The sequence below is a fragment of the Coregonus clupeaformis genome, unplaced genomic scaffold (assembly GCF_020615455.1).
Source record: "Coregonus clupeaformis isolate EN_2021a unplaced genomic scaffold, ASM2061545v1 scaf2028, whole genome shotgun sequence".
Classification (NCBI taxonomy): Eukaryota; Metazoa; Chordata; class Actinopteri; order Salmoniformes; family Salmonidae; genus Coregonus; species Coregonus clupeaformis.
This window is the reverse complement of record NW_025535482.1, coordinates 35,001-45,000: the sequence shown is the minus strand read 5'-3', so window position 1 is coordinate 45,000 and position 10,000 is coordinate 35,001. Positions and strand designations below refer to the sequence as shown.

Sequence of the window (10,000 nt, the reverse complement as noted above, 5' to 3'; positions counted from 1 at the left end):
TCGTCGGTGGAAGTGATTTTAATGTAGTTGTAGCTAAATTACTAAATAGTAAATAATGGTATATCTCTGATTAAACCATCAACATGTAACAAGTTTTATATTATCGTTTACCCCTTGGAGCAAAAATCCACCAAAAACCTATTTAACAAACACCCAATAGGACGAAGTGGCCGAGTGGTTAAGGCGATGGACTGCTAATCCATTGTGCTCTGCACGCGTGGGTTCGAATCCCATCCTCGTCGGTGGAAGTGATTTTAATGTAGTTGTAGCTAAATAGTAAATAATGGTATATCTCTGATTAAACCATCAACATGTCCCAAATTTTATATTATCGTTTACCCCTTGGAGCAAAAATCCACCAAAAACCTATTTAACAAACACCCAATAGGACGAGGTGGCCGAGTGGTTAAGGCGATGTACTGCTAATCCATTGTGCTCTGCACGCGTGAGTTCGAATCCCATCCTCGTCGGTGGAAGTGATTTTAATGTAGTTGTAGCTAAATTACTAAATAGTAAATAATGGTATATCTCTGATTAAACTATCTACATGTACCAAATTTTATATTATCGTTTACCCCTTGGAGCAAAAATCCACCAAAAACCTATTTAACAAACACCCAATAGGACGAGGTGGCCGAGTGGTTAAGGCGATGGACTGCTAATCCATTGTGCTCTGCACGCGTGGGTTCGAATCCCATCCTCGTCGGTGGAAGTGATTTTAATGTAGTTGTAGCTATATTACTAAATAGTAAATAATGGTATATCTCTGATTAAACCATCAACATGTACCAATTTTATATTATCGTTTACCCCTTGGAGCAAAAATCCACCAAAAACCTATTTAACAATCACCCAATAGGTCGAGGTGGCCGAGTGGTTAAGGCGATGGACTGCTAATCCATTGTGCTCTGCATGCGTGGGTTCGAAATCCCATCCTCGTCGGTGGAAGTGATTTTAATGTAGTTGTAAATAATGGTATATCTCTGAATAAACCATCAACATGTACCAAATTTTATATTATCGTTTACCCCTTGGAGCAAAAATCGACCAAAAACCTATTTAACAAACACCCAATAGGACGAGGTGGCCGAGTGGTTAAGGTGATGGACTGCTAATCCATTGTGCTCTGCACGTGTGGGTTCGAATCCCATCCTCGTCGGTGGAAGTGATTTTAATGTAGTTGTAGCTAAATAGTAAATAATGGTATATCTCTGATTAAACCATCAACATGTACCAAATTTTATATTGTCGTTTACCCCTTGGAGCAAAAATCCACCAAAAACCTATTTAACAAACACCCAATAGGACGAGGTGGCCGAGTGGTTAAGGCGATGGACTGCTAATCCATTCTGCTCTGCAAGCGTGGGTTTGAATCCCATCCTCGTGGGTGGAAGTGATTTTAATGTAGTTGTAGCTAAATTACTAAATAGTAAATAATGGTATATCTCTGATTAAACCATCAACATGTACCAAATTTTATATTATCGTTTACCCCTTGGAGCAAAAATCCACCAAAAACGAGGTGGCCGAGTGGTTAAGGCGATGGACTGCTAATCCATTGTGCTCTGCACGCGTGGGTTCGAATCCCATCCTCGTCGGTGGAAGTGATTTTAATGTAGTTGTAGCTAAATTACTAAATAGTAAATAATGGTATATCTCTGATTAAACCATCAACATGTACCAAATTTTTATATTATCGTTTACCCCTTGGAGCAAAAATCCACCAAAAACCTATTTAACAAACACCCAATAGGACGAGGTGGCCGAGTGGTTAAGGCGATGGACTGCTAATCCATTGTGCTCTGCACGCGTGGGTTCGAATCCCATCCTCGTCGGTGGAAGTGATTTTAATGTAGTTGTAGCTAAATAGTAAATAATGGTATATCTCTGAATAAACCTTCAACATGTACCAAATTTTATATTATCGTTTACCCCTTGGAGCAAAAATCCACCAAAAACCTATTTAACAAACACCCAATAGGACGAGGTGGCCGAGTGGTTAAGGCGATGGACTGCTAATCCATTGTGCTCTGCACGTGTGAGTTTCGAATCCCATCCTCGTCGGTGGAAGTGATTTTAATGTAGTTGTAGCTAAATAGTAAATAATGGTATATCTCTGATTAAACCATCAACATGTACCAAATTTTATATTATCGTTTACCCCTTGGAGCAAAAATCCACCAAAAACCTATTTAACAAACACCCAATAGGACGAGGTGGCCGAGTGTTTAAGGCGATGGACTGCTAATCCATTGTGCTCTGCACGCGTGGGTTCGAATCCCATCCTCGTCGGTGGAAGTGATTTTAATGTAGTTGTAGCTAAATTACTAAATAGTAAATAATGGTATATCTCTGATTAAACCATCAACATGTACCAAGTTTTTAATTATCGTTTACCCCTTGGAGCAAAAATCAACCAAAAACCTATTTAATAAACACCGAATAGGACGAGGTGGCCGAGTGGTTAAGGCAATGGACTGCTAATCCATTGTGCTCTGCATGCGTGGGTTCGAATCCCATCCTCGTCGGTGGAAGTGATTTTAATGTAGTTGTAGCTAAATAGTAAATAATGGTATATCTCTGATTAAACCATCAACATGTACCCAAATTTTTATATTATCGTTTACCCCTTGGAGCAAAAATCCACCAAAAACCTATTTAACAAACACCCAATAGGACGAGGTGGCCGAGTGGTTAAGGCGATGGACTGCTAATCCATTGTGCTCTGCACGCGTGGGTTCGAATCCCATCCTCGTCGGTGGAAGTGATTTTAATGTAGTTGTAGCTAAATTAAAGTAAATAATGGTATATCTCTGATTAAACCATCAACATGTACCAAATTTTATATTATCGTTTACCCCTTGGAGCAAAAATCCACCAAAAACCTATTTAACAAACACCCAATAGGACGAGGTGGCCGAGTGGTTAAGGCGATGGACTGCTAATCCATTGTGCTCTGCACGCGTGGGTTTCGAATCCCATCCTCGTCGGTGGAAGTGATTTTAATGTAGTTGTAGCTAAATTCTTAGTAAATAATGGTATATCTCTGATTAAACCATCAACATGTACCAACTTTTTAATTATCGTTTACCCCTTGGAGCAAAAATCCACCAAAAACCTATTTAACAAACACCCAATAGGACGAGGTGGCCGAGTGGTTAAGGCGATGGACTGCTAATCCATTGTGCTCTGCACGCGTGGGTTCGAATCCCATCCTCGTCGGTGGAAGTGATTTTAATGTAGTTGTAGCTAAATTCATAGTAAATAATGGTATATCTCTGATTAAACCATCAACATGTACCAATTTTTATATTATCGTTTACCCCTTGGAGCAAAAATCCACCAAAAACCTATTTAACAAACACCCAATAGGACGAGGTGGCCGAGTGGTTAAGGCAATGGACTGCTAATCCATTGTGCTCTGCATGCGTGGGTTCGAATCCCATCCTCGTCGGTGGAAGTGATTTTAATGTAGTTGTAGCTAAATAGTAAATAATGGTATATCTCTGAATAAACCATCAACATGTACCAAATTTTATATTATCGTTTACCCCTTGGAGCAAAAATCCACCAAAAACCTATTTAACAAACACCCAATAGGACGAGGTGGCCGAGTGGTTAAGGCGATGGACTGCTAATCCATTGTGCTCTGCACGCGTGGGTTCGAATCCCATCCTCGTCGGTGGAAGTGATTTTAATGTAGTTGTAGCTAAATATAAATAGTAAATAATGGTATATCTCTGATTAAACCATCAACATGTACAAAATTTTATATTATCGTTTACCCCTTGGAGCAAAAATCCACCAAAAACCTATTTAACAAACACCCAATAGGACGAGGTGGCCGAGTGGTTAAGGCGATGGACTGCTAATCCATTGTGCTCTGCACGCGTGGGTTTCGAATCCCATCCTCGTCGGTGGAAGTGATTTTAATGTAGTTGTAGCTAAATTACTATAGTAAATAATGGTATATCTCTGATTAAACCATCAACATGTACCAAATTTTTAATTATCGTTTACCCCTTGGAGCAAAAATCCACCAAAAACCTATTTAACAAACACCCAATGGGACGAGGTGGCCGAGTGGTTAAGGCGATGGACTGCTAATCCATTGTGCTCTGCACGCGTGGGTTTGAATCCCATCCTCGTCGGTGGAAGTGATTTTAATGTAGTTGTAGCTAAATAGTAAATAATGGTATATCTCTGATTAAACCATCAACATGTACCAAATTTTATATTATCGTTTACCCCTTGGAGCAAAAATCCACCAAAAACCTATTTAACAAACACCCAATAGGACGAGGTGGCCGAGTGGTTAAGGCGATGGACTGCTAATCCATTGTGCTCTGCACGCGTGGGTTCGAATCCCATCCTCGTCGGTGGAAGTGATTTTAATGTAGTTGTAGCTAAATTATTAGTAAATAATGGTATATCTCTGATTAAACCATCAACATGTACCAAATTTTATATTATCGTTTACCCCTTGGAGCAAAAATCCACCAAAAACCTATTTAACAAACACCCAATAGGACGAGGTGGCCGAGTGGTTAAGGCAATGGACTGCTAATCCATTGTGCTCTGCACGCGTGGGTTCGAATCCCATCCTCGTCGGTGGAAGTGATTTTAATGTAGTTGTAGCTAAATAAAAGTAAATAATGGTATATCTCTGATTAAACCATCAACATGTACCAATTTTTATATTATCGTTTACCCCTTGGAGCAAAAATCCACCAAAAACCTATTTAACAAACACCCAATAGGACGAGGTGGCCGAGTGGTTAAGGCGATGGACTGCTAATCCATTGTGCTCTGCACGCGTGGGTTCGAATCCCATCCTCGTCGGTGGAAGTGATTTTAATGTAGTTGTAGCTAAATTACTAAATAGTAAATAATGGTATATCTCTGATTAAACCATCAACATGTACCAAATTTTATATTATCGTTTACCCCTTGGAGCAAAAATCCACCAAAAACCTATTTAACAAACACCCAATAGGACGAGGTGGCTGAGTGGTTAAGGCGATGGACTGCTAATCCATTGTGCTCTGCACGCGTGGGTTCGAATCCCATCCTCGTCGGTGGAAGTGATTTTAATGTAGTTGTAGCTAAATAGTAAATAATGGTATATCTCTGATTAAACCATCAACATGTACCAAATTTTATATTATCGTTTACCCCTTGGAGCAAAAATCCACCAAAAACCTATTTAACAAACACCCAATAGGGACGAGGTGGCCGAGTGGTTAAGGCAATGGACTGCTAATCCATTGTGCTCTGCACGCGTGGGTTCGAATCCCATCCTCGTCGGTGGAAGTGATTTTAATGTAGTTATAGCTAAATAGTAAATAATGGTATATCTCTGATTAAACCATCAACATGTACCAACTTTTTAATTATCGTTTACCCCTTGGAGCAAAAATCCACCAAAAACCTATTTAACAAACACCCAATAGGACGAGGTGGCCGAGTGGTTAAGGCGATGGACTGCTAATCCATTGTGCTCTGCACGCGTGGGTTCGAATCCCATCCTCGTCGGTGGAAGTGATTTTAATGTAGTTGTAGCTAAATAGTAAATAATGGTATATCTCTGATTAAACCATCAACATGTACCAAATTTTATATTATCGTTTACCCCTTGGAGCAAAAATCCACCAAAAACCTATTTAACAAACACCCAATAGGACGAGGTGGCCGAGTGGTTAAGGCGATGGACTGCTAATCCATTGTGCTCTGCACGCGTGGGTTTGAATCCCATCCTCGTCGGGTGGAAGTGATTTTAATGTAGTTGTAGCTAAATTATTAGTAAATAATGGTATATCTCTGATTAAACCATCAACATGTACCAAATTTTATATTATCGTTTACCCCTTGGAGCAAAAATCCACCAAAAACCTATTTAACAAACACCCAATATGACGAGGTGGCCGAGTGGTTAAGGCGATGGACTGCTAATCCATTGTGCTCTGCACGCGTGGGTTCGAATCCCATCCTCGTCGGTGGAAGTGATTTTAATGTAGTTGTAGCTAAATTACTAAATAATGGTATATCTCTGATTAAACCATCAACATGTACCAAATTTTTATATTATCGTTTACCCCTTGGAGCAAAAATCCACCAAAAACCAATTTCACAAACACCCAATGTGACGAGGTGGCCGAGTGGTTAAGGCGATGGACTGCTAATCCATTGTGCTCTGCACGCGTGGGTTCGAATCCCATCCTCGTCGGTGGAAGTGATTTTAATGTAGTTGTAGCTAAATAGTAAATAATGGTATATCTCTGATTAAACCATCAACATGTACCAAATTTTTAATTATCGTTTACCCCTTGGAGCAAAAATCCACCAAAAACCTATTTAACAAACACCCAATAGGACGAGGTGGCCGAGTGGTTAAGGCGATGGACTGCTAATCCATTGTGCTCTGCACGCGTGGGTTCGAATCCCATCCTCGTCGGTGGAAGTGATTTTAATGTAGTTGTAGCTAAATAAGTAAATAATGGTATATCTCTGATTAAACCATCAACATGTACCAAATTTTTATATTATCGTTTACCCCTTGGAGCAAAAATCCACCAAAAACCTATTTAACAAACACCCAATAGGATGAGGTGGCCGAGTGGTTAAGGCGATGGACTGCTAATCCATTGTGCTCTGCACGCGTGGGTTCGAATCCCATCCTCGTCGGTGGAAGTGATTTTAATGTAGTTGTAGCTAAATACTTAGTAAATAATGGTATATCTCTGATTAAACCATCAACATGTACCAAATTTTTATATTATCGTTTACCCCTTGGAGCAAAAATCCACCAAAAACCTATTTAACAAACACCCAATAGGACGAGGTGGCCGAGTGGTTAAGGCGATGGACTGCTAATCCATTGTGCTCTGCACGCGTGGGTTCGAATCCCATCCTCGTCGGGGAAAGTGATTTTAATGTAGTTGTAGCTAAATAGTAAATAATGGTATATCTCTGATTAAACCATCAACATGTACCAAATTTTTAATTATCGTTTACCCCTTGGAGCAAAAATCCACCAAAAACCTATTTAACAAACACCCAATAGGACGAGGTGGCCGAGTGGTTAAGGCGATGGACTGCTAATCCATTGTGCTCTGCACGCGTGGGTTCGAATCCCATCCTCGTCGGTGGAAGTGATTTTAATGTAGTTGTAGCTAAATTTAGTAAATAATGGTATATCTCTGATTAAACCATCAACATGTACCAAATTTTTATATTATCGTTTACCCCTTGGAGCAAAAATCCACCAAAAACCTATTTAACAAACACCCAATAGGACGAGGTGGCCGAGTGGTTAAGGCGATGGACTGCTAATCCATTGTGCTCTGCACGCGTGGGTTCGAATCCCATCCTCGTCGGTGGAAGTGATTTTAATGTAGTTGTAGCTATAATAGTAAATAATGGTATATCTCTGATTAAACCATCAACATGTACCAAATTTTTATATTATCGTTTACCCCTTGGAGCAAAAATCCACCAAAAACCTATTTAACAAACACCCAATAGGACGAGGTGGCCGAGTGGTTAAGGCGATGGACTGCTAATCCATTGTGCTCTGCAAGCGTGGGTTCGAATCCCATCCTTGTCGGTGGAAGTGATTTTAATGTAGTTGTAGCTAAATAGTAAATAATGGTATATCTCTGATTAAACCATCAACATGTACAAATTTTTATATTATCGTTTACCCCTTGGAGCAAAAATCCACCAAAAACCTATTTAACAAACACCCAATAGGACGAGGTGGCCGAGTGGTTAAGGCGATGGACTGCTAATCCATTGTGCTCTGCACGTGTGGGTTCGAATCCCATCCTCGTCGGTGGAAGTGATTTTAATGTAGTTGTAGCTAAATAGTAAATAATGGTATATCTCTGATTAAACCATCAACATGTACCAATTTTTATATTATCGTTTACCCCTTGGAGCAAAAATCCACCAAAAACCTATTTAACAAACACCCAATAGGACGAGGTGGCCGAGTGGTTAAGGCGATGGACTGCTAATCCATTGTGCTCTGCACGCGTGGGTTTGAATCCCATCCTCGTCGGGTGGAAGTGATTTTAATGTAGTTGTAGCTAAATTATTAGTAAATAATGGTATATCTCTGATTAAACCATCAACATGTACCAAATTTTTATATTATCGTTTACCCCTTGGAGCAAAAATCCACCAAAAACCTATTTAACAAACACCCAATATGACGAGGTGGCCGAGTGGTTAAGGCGATGGACTGCTAATCCATTGTGCTCTGCACGCGTGGGTTCGAATCCCATCCTCGTCGGTGGAAGTGATTTTAATGTAGTTGTAGCTAAATATAGTAAATAATGGTATATCTCTGATTAAACCATCAACATGTACCAAATTTTTATATTATCGTTTACCCCTTGGAGCAAAAATCCACCAAAAACCTATTTAACAAACACCCAATAGGGTCGAGGTGGCCGAGTGGTTAAGGCAATGGACTGCTAATCCATTGTGCTCTGCACGCGTGGGTTTGAATCCCATCCTCGTCGGTGGAAGTGATTTTAATGTAGTTGTAGCTAAATAGTAAATAATGGTATATCTCTGATTAAACCATCAACATGTACCAAATTTTTATATTATCGTTTATCCCTTGGAGCAAAAATCCACCAAAAACCTATTTAACAAACACCCAATAGGATGAGGTGGCCGAGTGGTTAAGGCGATGGACTGCTAATCCATTGTGCTCTGCACGCGTGGGTTCGAATCCCATCCTCGTGGGTGGAAGTGATTTTAATGTAGTTGTAGCTAAATTAGTAAATAATGGTATATCTCTGATTAAACCATCAACATGTAACAAGTTTTATATTATCGTTTACCCCTTGGAGCAAAAATCCACCAAAAACCTATTTAACAAACACCCAATAGGACGAGGTGGCCGAGTGGTTAAGGCGATGGACTGCTAATCCATTGTGCTCTGCACGCGTGGGTTCGAATCCCATCCTCGTCGGTGGAAGTGATTTTAATGTAGTTGTAGCTAAATAGTAAATAATGGTATATCTCTGATTAAACCATCAACATGTACCAAATTTTATATTATCGTTTACCCCTTGGAGCAAAAATCCACCAAAAACCTATTTAACAAACACCCAATAGGACGAGGTGGCCGAGTGGTTAAGGCGATGGACTGCTAATCCATTGTGCTCTGCACGCGTGGGTTCGAATCCCATCCTCGTCGGTGGAAGTGATTTTAATGTAGTTGTAGCTAAATTAAAATAGTAAATAATGGTATATCTCTGATTAAACCATCAACATGTACCAAATTTTTATATTATCGTTTACCCCTTGGAGCAAAAATCCACCAAAAACCTATTTAACAAACACCCAATAGGACGAGGTGGCCGAGTGGTTAAGGCGATGGACTGCTAATCCATTGTGCTCTGCACGCGTGGGTTTGAATCCCATCCTCGTCGGTGGAAGTGATTTTAATGTAGTTGTAGCTAAATTATATAGTAAATAATGGTATATCTCTGATTAAACCATCAACATGTACCAAATTTTTATATTATCGTTTACCCCTTGGAGCAAAAATCCACCAAAAACCTATTTAACAAACACCCAATATGACGAGGTGGCCGAGTGGTTAAGGCGATGGACTGCTAATCCATTGTGCTCTGCACGCGTGGGTTCGAATCCCATCCTCGTCGGTGGAAGTGATTTTAATGTAGTTGTAGCTAAATTCTAGTAAATAATGGTATATCTCTGATTAAACCATCAACATGTACCAAATTTTTATATTATCGTTTACCCCTTGGAGCAAAAATCCACCAAAAACCTATTTAACAAACACCCAATAGGGACGAGGTGGCCGAGTGGTTAAGGCGATGGACTGCTAATCCATTGTGCTCTGCACGCGTGGGTTCGAATCCCATCCTCGTCGGTGGAAGTGATTTTAATGTAGTTGTAGCTAAATAAGTAAATAATGGTATATCTCTGATTAAACCATCAACATGTACCAAATTTT

General features: G+C 40.0%; 32 non-coding genes across 32 annotated transcripts in view; all 32 read left to right on the top strand.

The window, feature by feature from the left end:
- The window catches only part of trnas-gcu, an 82-nt gene extending 76 nt beyond the window's left edge, over positions 1–6 (top strand). The window contains exon 1 of the tRNA in view: positions 1–6. This exon is cut by the window's left edge and continues 76 nt beyond it. This is a non-coding gene — a tRNA (tRNA-Ser).
- Positions 7–624: 618 nt separating this feature from the next.
- Positions 625–706, top strand: trnas-gcu. Its single transcript has one exon. It is a non-coding gene; the product is annotated as a tRNA-Ser (tRNA).
- Positions 707–1,077: 371 nt separating this feature from the next.
- Positions 1,078–1,159, top strand: trnas-gcu. The gene has a single exon. It is a non-coding gene; the product is annotated as a tRNA-Ser (tRNA).
- Positions 1,160–1,753: 594 nt separating this feature from the next.
- trnas-gcu lies at positions 1,754–1,835 on the top strand. The gene has a single exon. It is a non-coding gene; the product is annotated as a tRNA-Ser (tRNA).
- Positions 1,836–2,446: 611 nt separating this feature from the next.
- On the top strand, positions 2,447–2,528 carry trnas-gcu. The gene has a single exon. It is a non-coding gene; the product is annotated as a tRNA-Ser (tRNA).
- Positions 2,529–2,676: 148 nt separating this feature from the next.
- On the top strand, positions 2,677–2,758 carry trnas-gcu. Its single transcript has one exon. It is a non-coding gene; the product is annotated as a tRNA-Ser (tRNA).
- Positions 2,759–3,140: 382 nt separating this feature from the next.
- On the top strand, positions 3,141–3,222 carry trnas-gcu. Its single transcript has one exon. It is a non-coding gene; the product is annotated as a tRNA-Ser (tRNA).
- A 150-nt stretch (positions 3,223–3,372) lies between these two features.
- Positions 3,373–3,454, top strand: trnas-gcu. Its single transcript has one exon. It is a non-coding gene; the product is annotated as a tRNA-Ser (tRNA).
- A 146-nt stretch (positions 3,455–3,600) lies between these two features.
- On the top strand, positions 3,601–3,682 carry trnas-gcu. Its single transcript has one exon. It is a non-coding gene; the product is annotated as a tRNA-Ser (tRNA).
- A 387-nt stretch (positions 3,683–4,069) lies between these two features.
- Positions 4,070–4,151, top strand: trnas-gcu. Its single transcript has one exon. It is a non-coding gene; the product is annotated as a tRNA-Ser (tRNA).
- Positions 4,152–4,297: 146 nt separating this feature from the next.
- Positions 4,298–4,379, top strand: trnas-gcu. The gene has a single exon. It is a non-coding gene; the product is annotated as a tRNA-Ser (tRNA).
- A 150-nt stretch (positions 4,380–4,529) lies between these two features.
- On the top strand, positions 4,530–4,611 carry trnas-gcu. The gene has a single exon. It is a non-coding gene; the product is annotated as a tRNA-Ser (tRNA).
- Positions 4,612–4,760: 149 nt separating this feature from the next.
- trnas-gcu lies at positions 4,761–4,842 on the top strand. Its single transcript has one exon. It is a non-coding gene; the product is annotated as a tRNA-Ser (tRNA).
- Positions 4,843–4,996: 154 nt separating this feature from the next.
- Positions 4,997–5,078, top strand: trnas-gcu. Its single transcript has one exon. It is a non-coding gene; the product is annotated as a tRNA-Ser (tRNA).
- A 147-nt stretch (positions 5,079–5,225) lies between these two features.
- On the top strand, positions 5,226–5,307 carry trnas-gcu. Its single transcript has one exon. It is a non-coding gene; the product is annotated as a tRNA-Ser (tRNA).
- Positions 5,308–5,453: 146 nt separating this feature from the next.
- trnas-gcu lies at positions 5,454–5,535 on the top strand. Its single transcript has one exon. It is a non-coding gene; the product is annotated as a tRNA-Ser (tRNA).
- A 146-nt stretch (positions 5,536–5,681) lies between these two features.
- trnas-gcu lies at positions 5,682–5,763 on the top strand. The gene has a single exon. It is a non-coding gene; the product is annotated as a tRNA-Ser (tRNA).
- A 151-nt stretch (positions 5,764–5,914) lies between these two features.
- trnas-gcu lies at positions 5,915–5,996 on the top strand. The gene has a single exon. It is a non-coding gene; the product is annotated as a tRNA-Ser (tRNA).
- Positions 5,997–6,144: 148 nt separating this feature from the next.
- trnas-gcu lies at positions 6,145–6,226 on the top strand. Its single transcript has one exon. It is a non-coding gene; the product is annotated as a tRNA-Ser (tRNA).
- A 146-nt stretch (positions 6,227–6,372) lies between these two features.
- trnas-gcu lies at positions 6,373–6,454 on the top strand. The gene has a single exon. It is a non-coding gene; the product is annotated as a tRNA-Ser (tRNA).
- Positions 6,455–6,602: 148 nt separating this feature from the next.
- trnas-gcu lies at positions 6,603–6,684 on the top strand. The gene has a single exon. It is a non-coding gene; the product is annotated as a tRNA-Ser (tRNA).
- A 151-nt stretch (positions 6,685–6,835) lies between these two features.
- Positions 6,836–6,917, top strand: trnas-gcu. Its single transcript has one exon. It is a non-coding gene; the product is annotated as a tRNA-Ser (tRNA).
- Positions 6,918–7,063: 146 nt separating this feature from the next.
- On the top strand, positions 7,064–7,145 carry trnas-gcu. Its single transcript has one exon. It is a non-coding gene; the product is annotated as a tRNA-Ser (tRNA).
- Positions 7,146–7,294: 149 nt separating this feature from the next.
- On the top strand, positions 7,295–7,376 carry trnas-gcu. The gene has a single exon. It is a non-coding gene; the product is annotated as a tRNA-Ser (tRNA).
- Positions 7,377–7,752: 376 nt separating this feature from the next.
- trnas-gcu lies at positions 7,753–7,834 on the top strand. Its single transcript has one exon. It is a non-coding gene; the product is annotated as a tRNA-Ser (tRNA).
- A 146-nt stretch (positions 7,835–7,980) lies between these two features.
- On the top strand, positions 7,981–8,062 carry trnas-gcu. Its single transcript has one exon. It is a non-coding gene; the product is annotated as a tRNA-Ser (tRNA).
- Positions 8,063–8,214: 152 nt separating this feature from the next.
- Positions 8,215–8,296, top strand: trnas-gcu. Its single transcript has one exon. It is a non-coding gene; the product is annotated as a tRNA-Ser (tRNA).
- A 608-nt stretch (positions 8,297–8,904) lies between these two features.
- trnas-gcu lies at positions 8,905–8,986 on the top strand. Its single transcript has one exon. It is a non-coding gene; the product is annotated as a tRNA-Ser (tRNA).
- A 146-nt stretch (positions 8,987–9,132) lies between these two features.
- Positions 9,133–9,214, top strand: trnas-gcu. The gene has a single exon. It is a non-coding gene; the product is annotated as a tRNA-Ser (tRNA).
- Positions 9,215–9,367: 153 nt separating this feature from the next.
- On the top strand, positions 9,368–9,449 carry trnas-gcu. The gene has a single exon. It is a non-coding gene; the product is annotated as a tRNA-Ser (tRNA).
- Positions 9,450–9,601: 152 nt separating this feature from the next.
- trnas-gcu lies at positions 9,602–9,683 on the top strand. The gene has a single exon. It is a non-coding gene; the product is annotated as a tRNA-Ser (tRNA).
- A 151-nt stretch (positions 9,684–9,834) lies between these two features.
- On the top strand, positions 9,835–9,916 carry trnas-gcu. The gene has a single exon. It is a non-coding gene; the product is annotated as a tRNA-Ser (tRNA).
- Positions 9,917–10,000: the final 84 nt, after the last annotated feature.